We start from the raw sequence: 20,728 nt of genomic DNA, 5'->3' as shown, positions 1-20,728 counted from the left end.
CTAGGCTACATGCCTCCCCTCCACTCTAACCACTAGGCTACCTGCCGCCCCTCCACTCTAACCACTCGGCTTCCCTGCCTCCCCTCCACTCTAACCACTAGGCTACCTGCCGCCCCCCCCACTCTAACCACTAGGCTACCCTGCCTCCCCTCCACTCTAACCACTAGGCTACCCTGCCGCCTCTCGAATCAAACCACTAGGCTACCTGCCGCCCCTCCACTCTAACCACTAGGCTTCCCTGCCGCCCCTCCACTCTAACCACTAGGCTACCCTGCCGCCCCTCGATTCTAACCACTAGGCTACCTGCCGCCCCTCCACTCTAACCACTCGGCTACCTGCCGCCCCTCCACTCTAACCACTAGGCTACCTGCCACCCCTCCACTCTAACCACTAGGCTACCTGCTCTAACCACTAGGCAACCTACCGTCCCTCCACTCTAACCACAAGAATACCTGCCCCCCCACCCTAACCACTAGGCTACCTGCCGCCCCTCCACTCTAACCACTAGGCTACCTGCCGCCCCTCCCTCCACTCTAACCACTAGGCTACCTGCCGCCCCTCCACTCTAACCACTAGGCTATGTCCCACCCCTCCACTCTAACCACTAGGCTACCTGCCGCCCCTCCACTCTAACCACTAGTCTACCTGCCGCCCCTCCACTCTAACCACTAGGCTACCTGCCGCCTCTCCACTCTAACCACTAGGCTACCTGCCGCCCCTCCACTCTAACCACTAGGCTTCCTGCCGCCCCTCCCTCCACTCTAACCACTAGGCTACCTGCTGCCCCCCACTCTAACCACTAGGCTACCTGCCGCCCCCCCACTCTAACCACTAGGCTACCTGCCGCCCCTCCACTCTAACCACTAGGCTACCCTCTATGATTTAGAGGAGCAGAGGAACAAAACGTTGTATCTGATGACACAGAGTCTGAGCTTGATAAAGATATCAAGAATCTCGCAGACCAGTTTCATGGTGTTAGTAGCATCAAACCCAGAGAACTTGACTACAAATTGGCACATCAAAACAAAAGCCCAGACAACTGGTCAGGAAAGGGAAGGGTAAGTCAAATTTATTTATAAAGCCATTTTTTACATCAGCAGATATCACAAAGTGCTGTACAGAAACCCAACTTAAAACCCCAAGCAATGCAGATTATACTGAACAGAGACCTCTACACTGAGTATACAAAACATTAAGAACACCTTCCTAATATTGAGCTGCGCCCCTCCCCCTCTTTTCCACTCAGAACAGCCTCAATTCGTCAGGGCATGGACTCTACAAGGTGTCGAAGGCGTTCCACAGGGATGCTGGTCTATGTTGACTCCAATGCTTCCCGCAGTTGTGTCAGGTTGGCTGGATGTCCTTTGGGTGGAGGACCATTATTGAAAAACCCAGCAGCGTTGCAGTTCTTGACCCAAACCGGTGCGCCTGGCACCTACTACCAGATCCCGTACAAAAGCACTTAATTATTTTGTCTTGCCCATTCACCCTCTAAATTATACACAATCCATGGCTCAAGACTTAAAAACCCTTCCTTGACCCCTCTCCTCCCCTTCATCTCCACTGATTAAAGTGGATTTAACAGGTGACACCAATAAGGGATCATAGCTTTCCCCTTCTCAGTCTGTCATGGAAAGGGCAGGTGTTCCTAATTTTTTTGTCCACTCAGTGTATTTATGCTTCTCATTACATCTACATTTGAAAACAATGAAACACAAGAATATTTAAGATTATCTCTGCGTTGAAATTTCTCTTCGCGATCCTCTGATTGATTAACATTTATAAAAAGTTTAAAAAAAAATTGTTTTATTGCTTACACAAAAGGTATTTATGATCTGTAGAAAACTTCCCCACTATGTGTATTCTACTGAGCCTGTCTGGAACAATTCCCTTCTCTAGCCCCACTCATCAGCAGTGTACAGAATAAAATAGTGGCGGATTGACCACCTGTTGTTGTTTGAATCAGATTTTGCCGTTAAAAAAAGAAGAAGATTTATAGATATCTGAAGTACTCGTGTAACTACTCTGACGTAACAGATTCTGCCTGGAACAGATCAGAGATGTTGAGCTGGGTTTTAGACACGGCTAGTGCAGGATACAATGGTTCACTGAACCTCTGTTTAAAACAATGGAGCAAGCTCAGAGCGCCCCCTTGTGCCACTTTATAGAACGACAGGCTACCCTCCTCGAAATCCAGAAACACCCCAACCCTTTCCAGTCCGTCGACCTCCACAGGGACAGCCACCTTCGGAATCAGAACGAGAGAGAGAGAGAGAGAGAGAGAGAAATGTATTGCAATGCAGCAACAACAACAAAAATGTTCCTAGGAATTTCTCTTGGTGTTGTACATAGACGCTTTCATAGAGATCTGATTCAATTCTATATATGTGACTGTACGGAAGCATCCACATTCTATATATGTAACTGTACGGAAGCATCCACATTCTATATATGTAACTGTACGGAAGCATCCACATTCTATATATGTAACTGTACGGAAGCATCCACATTCTATATATGTAACTGTACGGAAGCATCCACATTCTATATATGTAACTGTACGGAAGCATCCACATTCTATATATGTAACTGTATGGAAGCATCCACATTCTATATATGTAACTGTATGGAAGCATCCACATTCTATATATGTGACTGTACGGAAGCATCCACATTCTATATATGTAACTGTACGGAAGCATCCACATTCTATATATGACTGTACGGAAGCATCCACATTCTATATATGACTGTACGGAAGCATCCACATTCTATATATGTAACTGTATGGAAGCATCCACATTCTATATATGTAACTGTATGGAAGCATCCACATTCTATATATGTGACTGTACGGAAGCATCCACATTCTATATATGTAACTGTACGGAAGCATCCACATTCTATATATGTAACTGAACGGAAGCATCCACATTCTATATATGTAACTGAACGGAAGCATCCACATTCTATATATGTAACTGTACGGAAGCATCCACATTCTATATATGTAACTGTACAGAAGCATCCACATTCTATATATGTAACTGTACGGAAGCATCCACATTCTATATATGTAACTGTACGGAAGCATCCACATTCTATATATGTGACTGTACGGAAGCATCCACATTCTATATATGTGACTGAACGGAAGCATCCACATTCTATATATGACTGTACGGAAGCATCCACATTCTATATATGTAACTGTATGGAAGCATCCACATTCTATATATGTAACTGAACGGAAGCATCCACATCAGCGATCACATCCACATACCTTGTCGTGCAGGGCTTCTATCTGCCCCTTCTCACTCAGCAGGCACCAAGAATAGGGGTTGAAGCCGATACGGCAGGTGTCTTTTCTGGCCCTTACGGCCGATCTGACCCTCGCAGACTCCCACCTGTAGATAAGCGCAGGGACTATGACAACGCTGTACTAGGTAGTGACATTTTATTTTTGAGGAGGGGGGGGCATTTGATTTAGCTAAATAGTGCCAACGAAGGGTTTCCGAACATGTAAATCAATGGATGTCCTCTTGACAGGGCTCAGTTATCAAATCAAATTTTATTTGTCACATACACATGGTTAGCAGATGTTAATGCGAGTGTAGTGAAATGCTTGTTAATGCAATAGGGAATGTGAAAGTGTTGTGATGTGTTACTAACTATATGCTATGTGATGTTTTACCTTAATAAAATTATTAAAAATGACAAATTATAATCCCCTCTTGTAACATATTAGAATAATATGCCATTTAGCTGACGCTAAGAATCTGCTTGTCTGTAACCTCCTCTGACCTCCGACCCTAAACGGTACACCCGCCTCCTAAATGGTACACCCTCGGGCCCCTAAACGGCACACCCTCTGACCCTAAACGGCACACCCTCTGACCCTAAACGGCACACCCTCTGACCCTAAACGGCACACCCTCTGACCCTAAACGGCACACCCTCTGACCCTAAACGGCACACCCTTTGACCCTAAACGGCACACCCTCTGACCCTAAACGGCACACCCTCTGACCCTAAACGGCACACCCTCTGACCCTAAACGGCACACCCTCTGACCCTAAACGGTACACCCTCTGACCTCTTACCTTCCATTTGCCCTCGTCTTCCTCCACCTCCACCTCCCAGTACACACGGCCTCCCCTCCAGGGGTTTAGAGGCCAGGACCTGGGGAAGGAGCTAAAGCGAGCCCCCTGCTCCGGGTAGGCCTGCTGGACCTCACTGTAAGACACCTTCCTGTTCTCCTCAGAGATGAGCAGCTTGGGGTGGGCTGTGTCCGGGTCCAGACGGGGGATAGAGCCATCTGCACAGAACACACACACACACACACACGAGGGGCATGAGCAAAAGAGGTTTGTCAGTCAAAAAACTACCCATAGTCATTGGCATTGTGTCTAACAGAACTTGTCTGGGGTGCTGTGATTGATATAGACAGGCAGATTTTGAATGGTTTCGGATGGCGGATCACTAACCCCAATGCCTTAACCTAAACCCTAATGTTAATCCTAACCGTAACCTATTTTAATACCCTTGGTTGAATATCCACTACCTTTTGAGTAGGGAGCTGGTATGGTGTAGGGTAGGGTAGCGTTTCCCAAACTAGGGAAAGGGCCTGATTTTTTTAAACGGGGCCGCGAGAGAAACTATGAAATTAAAATCGTGCTTGTTTAACAGAACGTCAGTCACCTCAGATAGCCACGCTTTCAGTTTTCTTCCTACAAACGTGGCTCAATCTTTTTGAACGGTTTAAGCTACAACATATTATGACCCCTTTCACTGACAGATGAGACGCTGACGAACACGTACGCGTGTCTTCAGTTTCCTTCTACAGGGACCAAGTGGACAAGACCAGGCACGAAATCAGACTAGGGGTTTAAAGATCACAGAAAAATCTGGTCTTCTGAACTTGCCAATACCTTTTCTCATGCATTTCAGTCACTTCCGTCCGATTTAAATACTGTAAATCTGTCAGACTGATTTGTAACAGATGGTCAGAGCCCATTTTTTTTTTTTGTAAGTAAACATTTGCCGTTGATTACACTGTCACTTTTATCACAAGTTGGGGGTCGATATTTTATGGGCCGCAGGACAAACAAAAGTTCGGGAACCCTTGGTGTTGGTACTGTATGAGATGGAGGTGGGGGGGTCACTTACAGAGCAGCCTGAAGGGGTCCCGGTCAGGCAGGGAGATGACCACTGAGACCAGCCGCCTCTCAGTCCACTGCTGTAGGCATCTCAGCCTGGCCCTGTCCACCTCCTGTGGGACCTCCAGCTCCTCCACAGAACAGCTCTCAGACACACTGGAGGGAGAGGAGACGGGATATGAGGTTTACTCTCAATACTGGCTGTACTACTATTACTAAGAAACCGTTATACAACTATTTTTATTCTGTAAATATACCGGAAACTAACTACAGCATCCGCACACGTCACAATGCTAGCTACAGCATCCGTACACGTCACAATGCTAGCTACAGCATCCGTACACGTCACAATGCTAGCTACAGCATCCGTACACGTCACAATGCTAGCTACAGCATCCGTACACGTCACAATGCTAGCTACAGCATCCGTACACGTCACAATGCTAGCTACAGCATCCGTACACGTCACAATGCTAACTACAGCATCCGTACACGTCACAATGCTAACTACAGCATCCGTACACGCCACAATGCCAGCTACAGCATCCGTACACGCCACAATGCCAGCTACAGCATCCGTACACGCCACAATGCCAGCTACAGCATCCGTACACGCCACAATGCCAGCTACAGCATCCGTACACGCCACAATGCCAGCTACAGCATCCGTACACGCCACAATGCTAGCTACAGCATCCGTACACGCCACAATGCTAGCTACAGCATCCGTACATGCCACAATGCCAGCTACAGCATCCGTACACGCCACAATGCTAGCTACGGCATCACAATGCTAGCTACGGCATCACAATGCTAGCTACGGCATCACAATGCTAGCTACGGCATCACAATGCTAGCTACGGCATCACAATGCTAGCTACAGCATCACAATGCTACGACAGGAAATGCGGGCTGATCTACAGAAACGTAGGATCCATATTTTCACCAAGGTAATAAATCTGTTTGGGAATAGTGGTCTAAGTAATTTTATAAAATGATTCCATACTTATATAAAAGAGCTTAGACAAGGTTTTCTACTTAACATACTGACTCAGTTCTGACTTGGTAGGACTTAACTTTTCTAAACTTTGTTTCTTTCTTAGAAACTATATGAGAATTAGCCTATCGTCATATATAATAGTTGCTTACCTTTTGGTTATCTTACTGTACTCCTGTCAAGAACAAAACAAAAAGATAAGAAAACGTGTGTTCCCGGTGACCATCGTCACGACAACATTTACATTACATTTAAGTCATTTAGCAGACGCTCTTATCCAGAGCGACTTACAAATTGGTGAATTCACCTTCTGACATCCAGTGGAACAGCCACTTTACAATACAAGAGACAAGCCACTGTTCCATGTGTATTTAGGTCAGGGCAAGGTGCGCTATGCACACAAACACTGTCCTTATAGTAGTGCCCTTTAGTACGTGCCCTATGTTCCTACAGGAAGTAAGGGGATTGAGTAAGTACCATGATGAAGGACTGGTCCTGTATGCGTGCGGCGCCCCGGGTGTCAGCCAGCCCTTCCAGAGTATGAAGACCCCGTTGGAGGGAGGAGAGGGTTTCCTGTAGCTGTGTCAGCTGTTCCTCCAGTCCCCCCACCGCCCTGCTCTCCTCCTGGGTACACACACACACACACAATAAAAACACTCAATGCACTTAAAAATTTTTTTTAACTACGTTTTAAGTGAGAAGTAGGCATTAGTCTGAGGCCAATAAAAGGAAATTCACATGAGCACCACAATACAGTTTGAGAAGGTTTTGAATCCTAAGCAACCGGCATACACATTGTTTAAATTACAAAAGACCAACATAGCTACTGGAGCTGGTCAAAGCTGTGCTGGAAAACGTTAGAAGAGCATGGGTGGAGTAGGCATTGTGGTGCTGTAAAACCTTGGTAGAGCATGGGTGGAGTAGGCATTGTGGTGCTGTAAAACCTTGGTAGAACATGGGTGGAGTAGGCATTGTGGTGCTGTAAAACCTTGGTGGAGTAGGCATTGTGGTGCTGTAAAACCTTGGTGGAGTAGGCATTGTGGTGCTGTAAAACCTTGGTGGAGCATGGGTGGAGTAGGCATTGTGGTGCTGTAAAACCTTGGTAGAGCATGGGTGGAGTAGGCATTGTGGTGCTGTAAAACCTTGGTAGAGCATGGGTGGAGTAGGCATTGTGGTGCTGTAAAACCTTGGTGGAGTAGGCATTGTGGTGCTGTAAAACCTTGGTGGAGCATGGGTGGAGTAGGCATTGTGGTGCTGTAAAACCTTGGTAGAACATGGGTGGAGTAGGCATTGTGGTGCTGTAAAACCTTGGTAGAACATGGGTGGAATAGGCATCGTGGTGCTGTAAAACCTTGGTAGAGCATGGGTGGAGTAGGCATTGTGGTGCTGTAAAACCTTGGTAGAGCATGGGTGGAGTAGGCATTGTGGTGCTGTAAAACCTTGGTAGAACATGGGTGGAATAGGCATCGTGGTGCTCATGGGAATTTCCTTTCTTCAGACCAATGCTTACTTCTCACTTAATTTTTGATATTTATGTTTTAATTGTCATGGTTTTTCCACAGGAAGTAGATGTTCTGTTAAATTTGTGCGTTATACAAGATTTCCACATGAAAAGCCAGAGCCGTGCCACTGGAATGGCCTTGGATAGCAGAGTTGATGACAAATATCCAACACCTGGCAGAGTTGTTTCGTTTGGCACCGTTAAATCAGCATTCGGATTAAAGTGAAAGTAAAATAAAAGAACCACCCGGTTAACTTGGTCTACTTTTCCTTTACAACGGCAGGGGGTGCACCGTTCCTGGAGGTACTGCAATACCAGGTCTTTGCTAGTTTGGTTTGTCGAGTTCGGAGTGGAAGAACTTGACTGGCTTGCACAAAGCTCTGACCTCAACCCCATTGAACAACTTTGGGATGAATTGGAACGCCAGCTGTGAGTCAGGCCTAATCTCCCAACATCAGAGCCCGACCTCACTAATGCTCTTGTGGCTGAATGGAAGCAAGTCCCCGCAGCAATGTTCCAACATCTAGTGGAAAGCCTTCCCAGAAGAGTGGAGGCTGTTATAGCAGCAATGTTCCAACATCTAGTGGAAAGCCTTCCCAGAAGAGTGGAGGCTGTTATAGCAGCAATGTTCCAACATCAAGTGGAAAGCCTTCCCAGAAGAGTGGAGGCTGTTATAGCAGCAATGTTCCAACATCAAGTGGAAAGCCTTCCCAGAAGAGTGGAGGCTGTTATAGCAGCAATGTTCCAACATCTAGTGGAAAGCCTTCCAGGAAGAGTGGAGGCTGTTATAGCAGCAACGTTCCAACATCTAGTGGAAAGCCTTCCCAGAAGAGTGGAGGCTGTTATAGCAGCAATGTTCCAACATCTAGTGGAAAGCCTTCCCAGAAGAGTGGAGGCTGTTATAGCAGCAATGTTCCAACATCTAGTGGAAAGCCTTCCAGGAAGAGTGGAGGCTGTTATAGCAGCAACGTTCCAACATCTAGTGGAAAGCCTTCCCAGAAGAGTGGAGGCTGTTATAGCAGCAATGTTCCAACATCTAGTGGAAAGCCTTCCCAGAAGAGTGGAGGCTGTTATAGCAGCAATGTTCCAACATCTAGTGGAAAGCCTTCCCAGAATAGTGGAGGCTGTTATAGCAGCAATGTTCCAACATCTAGTGGAAAGCCTTCCCAGAAGAGTGGAGGCTGTTATAGCAGCAATGTTCCAACATCTAGTGGAAAGCCTTCCCAGAAGAGTGGAGGCTGTTATAGCAGCAAAGGGGGGGAGGGCCAACTCCATATTAATGCCCATGATTGTGGAATGAGATGTTCGACGAGCAGGCTTTTGTCATTTAGTATTAACTGTGTTGTTGCCAAGCAACTGAGTTGAGACCCAGTGTTAAAGCTGAGCTTTGGATAAAAAATAAACATGTTAGCAATGTCAGAAATGCTACAAATAGGTAGCACATCTTCGGTTCTTCATGGACAGAAATGAGCACGTGAGATCGATAAATTATACAGTTAATCAAACTGTTGCCCCCTACAAACTTATTCAGTACGAAAGGTGGCAAGTCGATGGTCACTTCATGGACACCTAGATATTGAGGTCAGGGCAAGACATTGTCTTTTTTGCCTAATGCTAACGGCCTTGTTAAAAATCCAGTATGCGGTTCGAGGTAACATCCGGACGGTCACGTCCACCTCACGACGAGAGGCAGGGAGTGTGTTGTGTACCTCCAATTAGGACGATTTCCAGTTGTCACGGACATTGGTGTCATATTGGCTGTGATGTGACGGTCGGGAGATTTGAATGTAACGCTAAGCTTCAATCAAAGCCTACTTATGTTGAGCCAGGCTGCGCGACAGCAGGTGTTACTACTTAAAGTACGGCCCATGTTTTTGTTCCAGCCCTGCACCGACGCACATGATTCACAACCCCCCCCTCACGCTTTTAATGCAGTCGCAATTATTGTTTCTCTTGTTTTCAGCCTTAAGCCACCATTGTCCATCTAGAATACATGCATTTGCCCGGTTTCATTGTTTGTTTTCTAGGCTAGAGTTGAGCCTGGGTTCTCTTCCTTATTTACCTGAGTCACACACAGCAGGGCCGTGTCCTCCTCCTGCTGCAGGGCCTCACGCATGGTCTCGTACTGCTGCTGCACACCCGCACGTGCGTCACCTAGCAACACCTGGGGAGAGGAGGAGTCAGGGTTGACATAGTGACAGTATGTAGACATAGTTGTATCCAAACGCCTAACGTACAGGTACATCCAGTGTAGTAGTGTGTCTAATGTGGAGCATCATGGACCCTGGTCATGGAGCGTCATGGACCCTGGTCATGGAGCATCATGGACCCTGGTCATGGAGCATCATGGACCCTGGTCATGGAGCATCATGGACCCTGGTCATGGAGCGTCATGGACCCTGGTCATGGAGCATCATGGACCCTGGTCATGGAGCGTCATGGACCCTGGTCATGGAGCATCATGGACCCTGGTCATGGAGCATCATGGACCCTGGTCATGGATCATCATGGACCCTGATCATGGAGCATCATGGACCCTGGTCATGGAGCATCATGGACCCTGGTCATGGAGCATCATGGACCCTGGACATGGACCCCCCCCCCCCACTGCTGCTGCTACTCTGTTTATTATCTATGCATAGTCACTTTCAAACTCAACCTACATGTAAATATTACCTCAATTACCTCGACACTGGTGCCACTGAACGTTGACTCTGTACCGGTACCCCCTGTATATAGCCTCCACATTGACTCTGTACCGGTACCCCCTGTATATAGCCTCCACATTGACTCTGTACCGGTACCCCCTGTATGTAGCCTCCACGTTGACTCTGTACCGGTACCCCCTGTATGTAGCCTCCACGTTGACTCTGTACCGGTACCCCCTGTATATAGCCTCCACATTGACTCTGTACCGGTACCCCCTGTATATAGCCTCCACATTGACTCTGTACCGGTACCCCCTGTATATAGCCTCCACATTGACTCTGTACCGGTACCCCTGTATATAGCCTCCACATTGACTCTGTACCGGTACCCCCTGTATATAGCCTCCACATTGACTCTGTACCGGTACCCCCTGTATATAGCCTCCACATTGACTCTGTACCGTAATACCCTGTATATAGCCTCCACATTGACTCTGTACCGTAATACCCTGTATATAGCCTCCACATTGATTCTGTACCAGTACCCCCTGTATATAGCCTCCACATTGACTCTGTACCGTAATACCCTGTATATAACCCTGCTGTTGTCATGTACTGCTGCGCTTTAATTATTTGTTATTGTTATATTATATATATATATTATTGTCTTTCTTAAAACTGCATTGTTGGTTAAGGACTTGTAAACATTTCACTGTAAGGTCTACTACACCTGTTGTATTCAGCATTTCACTGTAAGGTCTACTACACCTGTTGTTTTCAGCATTTCACTGTAAGGTCTACTACACCTGTTGTATTCAGCATTTCACTGTAAGGTCTACTACACCTGTTGTATTCAGCATTTCACTGTAAGGTCTACTACACCTGTTGCATTCAGCATTTCTATGTAAGGTCTACTACATCTGTTGTATTCAGCATTTCACTGTAAGGTCTACTACACCTGTTGTATTCAGCATTTCACTGTGAGGTCTACTACACCTGTTGTATTCAGCATTTCACTGTAAGGTCTACTACACCTGTTGTATTCAGCATTTCACTGTAAGGTCTACTACACCTGTTGTATTCAGCATTTCACTGTAAGTTCTACCACACTATATTGTAATTATATCACCTACTTCCTCATGCCTTTTGCACACAGTGTATATAGACTTTTTCATTCTACTGTGTTATTGACTTGTTAATTGTTCACTCCATGTGTAACTCTGTGTTGTTGTCTGTTCACACTGCTATGCTTTATCTTGGCCAGGTCGCAGTTGTAAATGAGAACTTGTTCTCAACTAGTCTACCTGGTTAAATAAAGGTGAAAAAAAACAAAAAACAAACACCTGTTGTATTCAGCATTTCACTGTAAGGTGAACTGTAACATTTGATTTAGAGGGATACATTATCAGGCTTTTGCGTCAGGTCAGACCTAAAAAAAAGAGAATACCTGAGGTCCTGTCTTTCTTACCTGGAATCTCTGTTTCTTCTCTGTCATCTCAGTCACTCTGCTGATTAAAGACTGTTCCGTTCCCTGCATCTTCTTCATCTCCTGTTTCAGGTTCCCCTGCAAGAGAAAAAACACAGTGACGTCATACTGCCATCAATAGAAAACATGCTTTAGTATTTAATATTTATACTGTAACACGTGTGATCTGGTTATTCACCACTAACGATACTTAGACAACATTAATTCTACGGCTCATACAACTGGGATGTGATCAGGTATTTTTTTGGGGGGGGGGTATGTGTGTTTGGTAAATACTCCTCTGTTTCTCACCCTCAGCTCCCTCTCGGCCTCTCTGATGCTGACGCAAGCGTGGTCCCGGTGCGACCCGATCACGGTACACACAGTACAGACACACACACTACACTGACGGCAATAGATCCGGTTCATCTCCTGGTGTTCCGGGCACCTGATGACAACGCAAGTTATACTTCAGCATGCTGCTGCCAGTTGGTTAATGATTTGTCACATAATAAATTAAATAAAACAATCGTCAACTTTAAATGAAATGTTGAAACACAAAGTTGTTAGGAATTTCACTTTGTGCAGCTCAGAAAAGGAAATTCAATTGAGATTCTCCCCAAATAAGAGTGAAACCTTACCTCCAGGGTGAGGTGTCCTCCACAGGGGGTACCAGGGTGTGGCTCTGGAAGACAGGGGACTCCAGGTGAGGCCGGAGGTGGTCGGAGCACATGGAGGCTCCACACACCAGGCAGGTCTTCACCGCAGGGAGAGAGCCCTGGCCGGGGCAATAGTGGCAGGGTAGGAAGGTCTCCCGAGAGGTTTGACGAGCCAGGCTGGGGGACAGGTTGGTACGTCCAGGGGACAGGTTGGTACGTCCAGGGGACAGGTTGGTGGCAGCACGGGTAGGAGAGGTGGAGGTGCCGATTGGACCAGATCTGTTGGAGATCTCTGGAAGAGGCTCCCGCTCAGCTTCAACAGGCTTCTCCTTCGTAGGGGTGACTAAACGTAAATGGGTTGTTATGGTCGTTTCAGCAGGATTCTTGGCGGGTGTGTACAGATCTCTTGCAGGGGGTGGAGGTGGGTCTAGCTCAACGGTGGTGATTCTACTTGGCGATGTGTTGGTCATGTGACCTGCTGCTGCTTTAGGTGATTTTCTAGGGTCATTCAGGTGTTCCCTTGTAAGAGGTTGTGTTGCAGCAGGGGGTTCGTCCAGCTCAATGGGTGGGTCTCTCCTAGGGGACCAAGACCTATCACGTGTCAGGTCCGGACCTCTGACGGCGACGGACGCAGTACTAGACGGTTTGGTTGCTAAGGAGAATGGTGCTGCTGGCACCTCCTCCTCACTGGACAACTCGACGTCAGACGACGTGTTCTGATTGGCTGAAGAGGAGGAAGAGGAAGTGGCGGGTCTCTTACGGTCACCAGACTGTCCCCTGGAGTGGGAGGAAGAGGAGCTGCCAGTGGCTTGTCTCTTGTTGTCGTGAAGATGGCCTCCTGGGACAGGAGAACTGGCTGGTCTCTTCCCTAACAGACGCTTGGATTGAGAGATGGAGGCTCTCTCCCCAAGGGTCCAGCCTGCCGAATTTATCTCAATGAAATCCTCTTCATTGGCTCTGCCTTCTATACCCAACACAACATACATAAACACAAATAAATGAGTAGTGATTAGGCCTAGTCAGGTTACATCAAAAGGACACAAACCGAGCTAAATCAAATCAAATTGCATTTGTCACAGCACAGAATACAACAGGTGTAACACTAAGCGAACTGCTTGCTTTACAAGCCCTTCCCAATGATGCAGAGTTACAAAATGATGGGAAATATCATAAATATATTATTATTTTAAGATAGAATAAGGTCGATTGATTTTAAGGCAAGTCAATGGACTTCAGTAGACTTTGACCTGTGTCGTCACTCGTGTGCGTCAGTCAATATAGCGTACTATTGTTGTTAATGTTTCTATCATAGCCAAGTCATCATCACCATATTAAAACGATGTGTTGTTGTTTTAAACTGTAGGCCAAGTACCATTACACAGGTACATCTTTCCCAGCAGGGGCCTAACTTTGGAAATGTTCGTTCCCATGACTCGTCAGCCAACCTGGGGTGTATTTATTACGTCTTGGAACGGGAAACCGTTTATGAACAAAACAGAGCAATTTTTTATTTTTATTTAACCTTTATTTTACTAGGCAAGTCAGTTAAGAACAAATTCTTATTTTCAATGACGGCCTCAGAACGGTGGGTTAACTGCCGGTTCAGGGAAGAACGACAGATTGTTGTACCTTGTCAGCTCGGGGATTTGAACTTTCGGTAAATAGTCCAATGCTCTAACCACGAGGCTACACGCTTCAAACGGAATGAAGCGTGGAGGGACCTATCAGAATTGGTCCAATATTAAATTCTCGTTTTCGTTGCAAAAGGTTTTCCGTTTGAAATAAACAGTTTTTGTTGCAAAACGTTTTGTAACAGACGAAACGTTTTGCAACAGAATTGGCGTAATGAATAAACCCCTGTATCGTTGTCCCCAGCCTAATTGCGCATGGGCAGAAGTGTCTGGGGAATTCGGGAAGTTACCTGTGGCTGCGGTGGTGCGTGTATGTGCAGGCGCTTCATGTCGCCACGGACTTGCGGTAGTGTCTCTCTTGAACCCCACCGGTAATGTCTTGTACTCCTCCTTGCACTCGGGGCAGTAGTATGGACCGGTGGGCGAACCACTCCATAACTCCTGTATACAGCAGTAGCAGAAAATATGTTTGCATCTCAGCGCGGTCGGATTCCGACATATACCGTGGCACAAAGGACACACCGAGGGCTCGCAGTCCGGGGTCGGCAACGACTGACCCATTTTGCCCAGTAAAAAACGATATTTGTTACGTTTTTTTGTCAACAACACGACAGGCTCGACCTCCAGGAAACGAAACCGTAAAATTAGGAGGAGCCAAGTGTTTGAATTACGTACCCAGTGTAGTCCTGCACACTGCGCCCCACTCTTAAAGGTACAGGAAAACAATGTCTTCTCTGACCCAAATACATGTAGCTCGTTTGGTCGACAGATCAAACTTCGCAGAGGTCTGCACTAGTGTCATCATTTGAAGAAAACATACACACGAGGAAAAAGAATGCGTACCTGTTGCCCAACCCGGCAGTTTCAGGATTGCTGTGATTGTAAGGTACCCAAGGGGTTAAAAGCATACTGGCCTCTCACCATTTTAACGTCACATGAAATACATTTTTGAATGGCTTGTAAACATAGATTGTGGAAGTTAATCTCTGAACATAGGTCTACTCTAACCTTTCAATTATTTCTTAATATGGTTTACTAAACAATTCCAATATGGGTTCTGTGTTTCATTCATAGTTTAAATTCTCCAAAGTGGCCTGGGCTTTTGGAGCTCCGACGTGCAGTAGTACGTTTAGAAACAGAGAGGTCGCGTTTTGAAGTGCCTGTCCAATAGCAGGCCACGTTTTGAAGTGTCTGTCCAATAGCAGGCCACGTTTTGAAGTGCCTGTCCAATAGCAGGCCACGTTTTGAAGTGTCTGTCCAATAGCAGGCCACGTTTTGAAGTGTCTGTCCTATAGCAGGCCACGTTTTGAAGTGCCTGTCCAATAGCAGGCCACGTTTTGAAGTGCCTGTCCTATAGCAGGCCACGTTTTGAAGTGCCTGTCCAATAGCAGGCCACGTTTTGAAGTGTCTGTCCAATAGCAGGCCACGTTTTGAAGTGCCTGTCCTATAGCAGGCTGTGTGTTGAAGTGTGTCCAATAGCAGGCTGTGTTTTGAAGTGTCTGTCCTATAGCAGGCTGTGTTTTGAAGTGTCTGTCCAATAGCAGGCTGTGTGTTGAAGTGCCTGTCCTATAGCAGGCTGTGTTTTGAAGTGTCTGTCCTATAGCAGGCTGTGTTTTGAAGTGTCTGTCCTATAGCAGGATGTGTTTTGAAGTGTCTGTCCTATAGCAGGCTGTGTGTTGAAGTGTCTGTCCAATAGCAGGCTGTGTTTTGAAGTGTCTGTCCAATAGCAGGCTGTGTTCTGAAGTGTCTGTCCTATAGCAGGCTGTGTTTTGAAGTGTCTGTCCAATAGCAGGCTGTGTGTTGAAGTGTCTGTCCTATAGCAGGCTGTGTTTTGAAGTGTGTCCTATAGCAGGCTGTGTTTTGAAGTGTCTGTCCTATAGCAGGCCGTGTGTTGAAGTGTCTGTCCTATAGCAGGCTGTGTTTTGAAGTGTGTCCTATAGCAGGCTGTGTGTTGAAGTGTCTGTCCAATAGCAGGCTGTGTTTTGAAGTGTCTGTCCTATAGCAGGCTGTGTTTTGAAGTGTCTGTCCAATAGCAGGCTGTGTTTTGAAGTGTCTGTCCTATAGCAGGCTGTGTTTTGAAGTGTCTGTCCTATAGCAGGCCGTGTTTTGAAGTGTGTCCAATAGCGGCCTTTCTCCAAACTGGGTCCTGGGGATCCCAAGGGGTGAACATTTAGTTTTTTTGCCCTATAGCGCTACACAGCTGACTTCAAATAATCACTTCATCATCAAGCTTTGACTATTTGAATCAGCTGTTGTTTGTGTGGTTCTCGGGGGAGATTAAACCAAACGTTAATCTCCTCCCCAGTCCTACTCGTGCTTAGGTTTTTCTGAGTGTACTGATATATAAGAGTAAGACACGTGACATCACGGACACTTTTTTTTTTCTAAAACAGTTTAAATGCAGAGTTGTGCCTCTTGTTGCCCTCTTATTGGCTAGAATGGACCCACCTGATCTTGCCTCCTCCCGACCGCCTTCCATGTTTGAAGACATGTTATTTTAGTGCTGAGAGCTGTGACACACTGGTCTGGACAGGAGGCCTTTTGTAAAAAAAGGCAGCATTTGCTCAGAAATGAAGCCGACACATTGGTTGGTTCTCTCAACAACAACAACAACAACAGGACTTTGTGTTAGCCAGACTAACTCATAGGTCCCACTCACCCATACTGGCACGTTAAGTCAGAGAGCATTAATAAAGCGTTATAATGGCAGAGGGTTTCAACCACACCACCTCTTACAAATTGTAACTGACCGAACATTGTAACGACCCTGGGTTTATAAGCGAGGATATCGACTCCGCCGCCCGAGCCTTTGCGTCACAGTCGATAGCGCGCTGGACTTCGGGCTAGAAGGTCGAGGGTTCGAGACCTGCTCCCTGCCTGTTTCATTACAATGTCAATGTTCTAAATATAAAACAAGGAAAGAAGACACCCCATGCTGAAATGTACAGAACCTGGCATTCCCAGGCAGTCAGCCGGCCAAGTACTAAACAAGCCCAACCCTGCTTAGCAGCCGAGGTCGGCCGGTTTCAGGCTAGTATGGCCGTAAGCAAAGGAGTAACTCTTTCTACACGATAAACAGTTGATGAGTCCCTGGAATGGACCTCTTCCAATTCCTCTCTCTTTAACTTTTATTTAACTTGGCAAGTCAGTTAAGAGCAAGTTCTTATTTACAATGACGTCCTACCAGAAGGTTAAAAGGCCTCCTGCGAGGATGGGGATAAATATAGGACAAAACACACATCATGACAAGAGACAACACTTCATAAAGAGAGACCTAAGATAACATAGCAGGACAGAAACACATGACAACACAGCATGGTAGCAGCACAGCATGGTAGCAGCACAACATGGCAACACAACATGGTAGCAGCACAGCATGGTAGCAGCACAACATGGCAACACAACATGGTAGCAACACAACATGGTAGAAGCACAACATGACAACACAACATGGCAGAAACACATGACAACACAACATGGCAGCAGCACAACATGGTAGCAACACAACATGGTAGCAGCACAACATGGCAGCACAACATGGCAGCAGCACAACATGGTAGCAGCACAACATGGCAGCAGCACAACATGGTAGCAGCACAACATGCCAACACAACATGGCAGAAACACATGACAACACAACATGGCAGCAGCACAACATGGCAACACAACATGGTAGCAACACAACATGGCAGCACAACATGGCAACACAACATGGTAGCAGCACAACATGGCAACACAACATGGCAGCAGCACAACATGCCAACACAACATGGCAGAAACACATGACAACACAACATGGTAGCAGCACAACATGGCAGCAGCACAACATGACAACACAACATGGCAACACAACATGGTAGCAGCACAACATGGCAGCAGCACAAAACAGGGTGCCAACATTGGGCAAATGACAACAGCACAAAGGACAAGAAGGTAGAGACAACAAAACATCACGCAAATTGAAATATCTTTCAATATTGGCTTTACAGAAATATTTAAATAGAGATTGACAGCTTCCAGTGTAAAAAAAACAAAAACATGTAGATGTCTAATTTTTATCATAAGTACACTTCAACTATGAGAAACGGAATCTACAACAAAAATCCAGAAAATCACATTGTATGATTTTTAAGTAATTCATTTGCATTTTATTGCATGACATAAGTATTTGATACATCAGAAAAGCAGAACTTAATATTTGGTACAGAAGCCATTGTTTTCAATTACAGAGATCATACGTTTCCTGTAGTTCTTGACCAGGTTTGCACACACTGCAGCAGGGGTTTTTGCCCACTCCTCCATACAGACCTTCTCCAGATCCTTCAGGTTTCGGGGCTGTCGCTGGGCAATACGGACTTTCAGCTCCCTCCAAAGATGTTCTATTGGGTTCAGGTCTGGAGACTGCCACGACCCATCTTCAATGCTCTTACTGAGGGAAGGAGGTTGTTGGCCAAGATCTCGCGATACATGGCCCAATCCATCCTCCCCTCAATACGGTGCAGTCGTCCTGTCCCCTTTGCAGAAAAGCATCCCCAAAGAATGATGTTTCCACCTCCATGCTTCACGGTTGGGATGATGTTCTTGGGGTTGTACTCATCCTTCTTCATCCAAACACGGCGAGTGGGGTTTAGACCAAAAATATCTATTTTTGTCTCAGACCACATGACCTTCTCCCATTCCTGCTCTGGATCATCCAGATGGTCATTGGCAAACTTCAGACGGGCCTGGACATGTGCTGGCTTGAGCAGGGGGACCTTGCGTGCACTGCAGGATATTAATCCATGACTGCATAGTGTGTTACTAATGGTTTTCTTTGAGACTGTGGTCCCAGCTCTCTTCAGGTCATTGACCAGGTCCTGCCGTGTAGTTCTGGGCTGATCCCTCACCTTCCTCATGATCATTGATGCCCCACGAGGTGAGATCTTGCATGGAGCCCCAGACTGAGGGTGATTGACCGTCACCTTGAACTTCTTCCATTTTTCTAATAATTGCGCCAACAGTTGTATCCTTCTCACCAAGCTGCTTGACTATTGTCCTGTAGCCCATCCCAGCCTTGTGCAGGTCTACAATTTAACCCTGATGTCCTTACACAGCTCTCTGGTCTTGGCCATTGTGGAGAGGTTAGAGTCTGTTTGATTGAGTGTGTGGACAGGTGTCTTTTATACAGGTAACGAGTTCAAACAGGTAATGAGTGGAGAACAGGAGTGCTTCTTAAAGGAAAACTAACAGGTCTGTGAGAGCCGGAATTCTTACTGGTTGGTAGGTGATCAAATACTTATGTCATGCAATAAAATGTAAATGAATTACTTAAAAATCATACAATGTGATTTTCTGGATTTTTGCTTTAGATTCCGTCTTTCACAGTTGAAGTGTACTTATGATAAAAATGACAGACCTCTACATGCTTTGTAAGTAGGAAAGCCTGCAAAATCGGCAGTGTATCAAATACTTGTTCTCCCCACTGTACATTAGATAACATGGACTGCCACTCATACAGGTAAAGATACCAGTACATAACTTACACACATTTCAGAGTTCATACTGTATATTGCTATTGTGTACATATTTCCAATCAACCATTTTATTTTTTTAACAACTTTATTACTTAGTTATTTGTGGATATTTTTGTTTAGGAGAGCTTGCAAGTAATCATTTCACCGTACCGTTTCCACCCTGATGTGATGATCAACTCACCATTCATATCAGCTGTCATACTCAATAGAATAGGTGACTGACTTGACCAACACTATCTAGTCATCATTGACATTGACGAGGGGGCAGTATTTTCATTTTTGGAAAAATAACGTTCCCGTAGTAAACGGGATATTTTGTCAGGACAAGATGCTAGAATATGCATATAATTGACAGCTGAGGATAGAAAACACTCTAAAGTTTCCAAAACTGTAAAAATATTGTCTGTGAGTATAACAGAACTGATGTTGCAGGCGAAAGCCTGAGAGAAATCCAATCCGGAAGTGCCTCATGTTTTGAAAGTGCTGTGTTCCAATGCGTCCCTATTGAGCAGTGAATGGGCTATCAACCAGGTTACTCTTTCTCCGTATTCCCCAAGGTGTCTCAGGCATTGTGACCTGATGCTGCCAGAGTGACTCTCAGGTAAAATACAGAGGTAGCCATTACTCCACTCCGTCCTACTGAAAAAACAAATTGTCCCGGTGGATATATTATCGAATAGATATTTGAAAAACACCTTGAGGATTGATTATAAACAACGTTTGCCATGTTTCTGTCGATATTATGGAGCTAATTTGTAATATAATAATAACGGCAGGGGGTGCACCGTTCCTGGAGGTACTGCAATACCAGGTCGATGCGTGGAGTGGACGGAGCAAGCCCCTATTCCATCTCCCTATTCCAAAAAACAATCTAATATATGGTCTACATTTTGAAAATACATTTACTGTTTTGCAACAGCTCTGTGTCTTATGGACTCTGTTCTAAAAACTCAACAACCTTGTTCCAAAAAAAATGCTTGTAGATGATTGAGAAACTGCAATAGGTTGTTTCCTGATTTTAAATAGTTCAAGAGTACAGTACCATGAGGGACAGAAATGCTGACAGCACCTGGTATTCCCAGGCAGTCTCCCGTCCAAGGACTAACCAGGCCTGACCTTGCTTAGCTTCCGAGACCGGGCGTGTTGTAATGTATA

The 20,728-nt window shown here is 45.8% G+C and overlaps 2 pseudogenes; both read right to left on the bottom strand.

Moving 5' to 3' along the window:
• Positions 1 to 1,043: 1,043 nt before the first annotated feature.
• Positions 1,044 to 14,715, bottom strand: LOC135548872 (tripartite motif-containing protein 16-like; annotated as a pseudogene).
• A 5,632-nt stretch (positions 14,716 to 20,347) lies between these two features.
• On the bottom strand, positions 20,348 to 20,475 carry LOC135548954 (U2 spliceosomal RNA; annotated as a pseudogene).
• Between the last annotated feature and the right edge of the window lie 253 nt (positions 20,476 to 20,728).

Source organism: Oncorhynchus masou, chromosome 11 (genome assembly GCF_036934945.1).
Source record: "Oncorhynchus masou masou isolate Uvic2021 chromosome 11, UVic_Omas_1.1, whole genome shotgun sequence".
Classification (NCBI taxonomy): Eukaryota; Metazoa; Chordata; class Actinopteri; order Salmoniformes; family Salmonidae; genus Oncorhynchus; species Oncorhynchus masou.
This window is presented reverse-complemented; position numbering and strand designations above follow the sequence as displayed.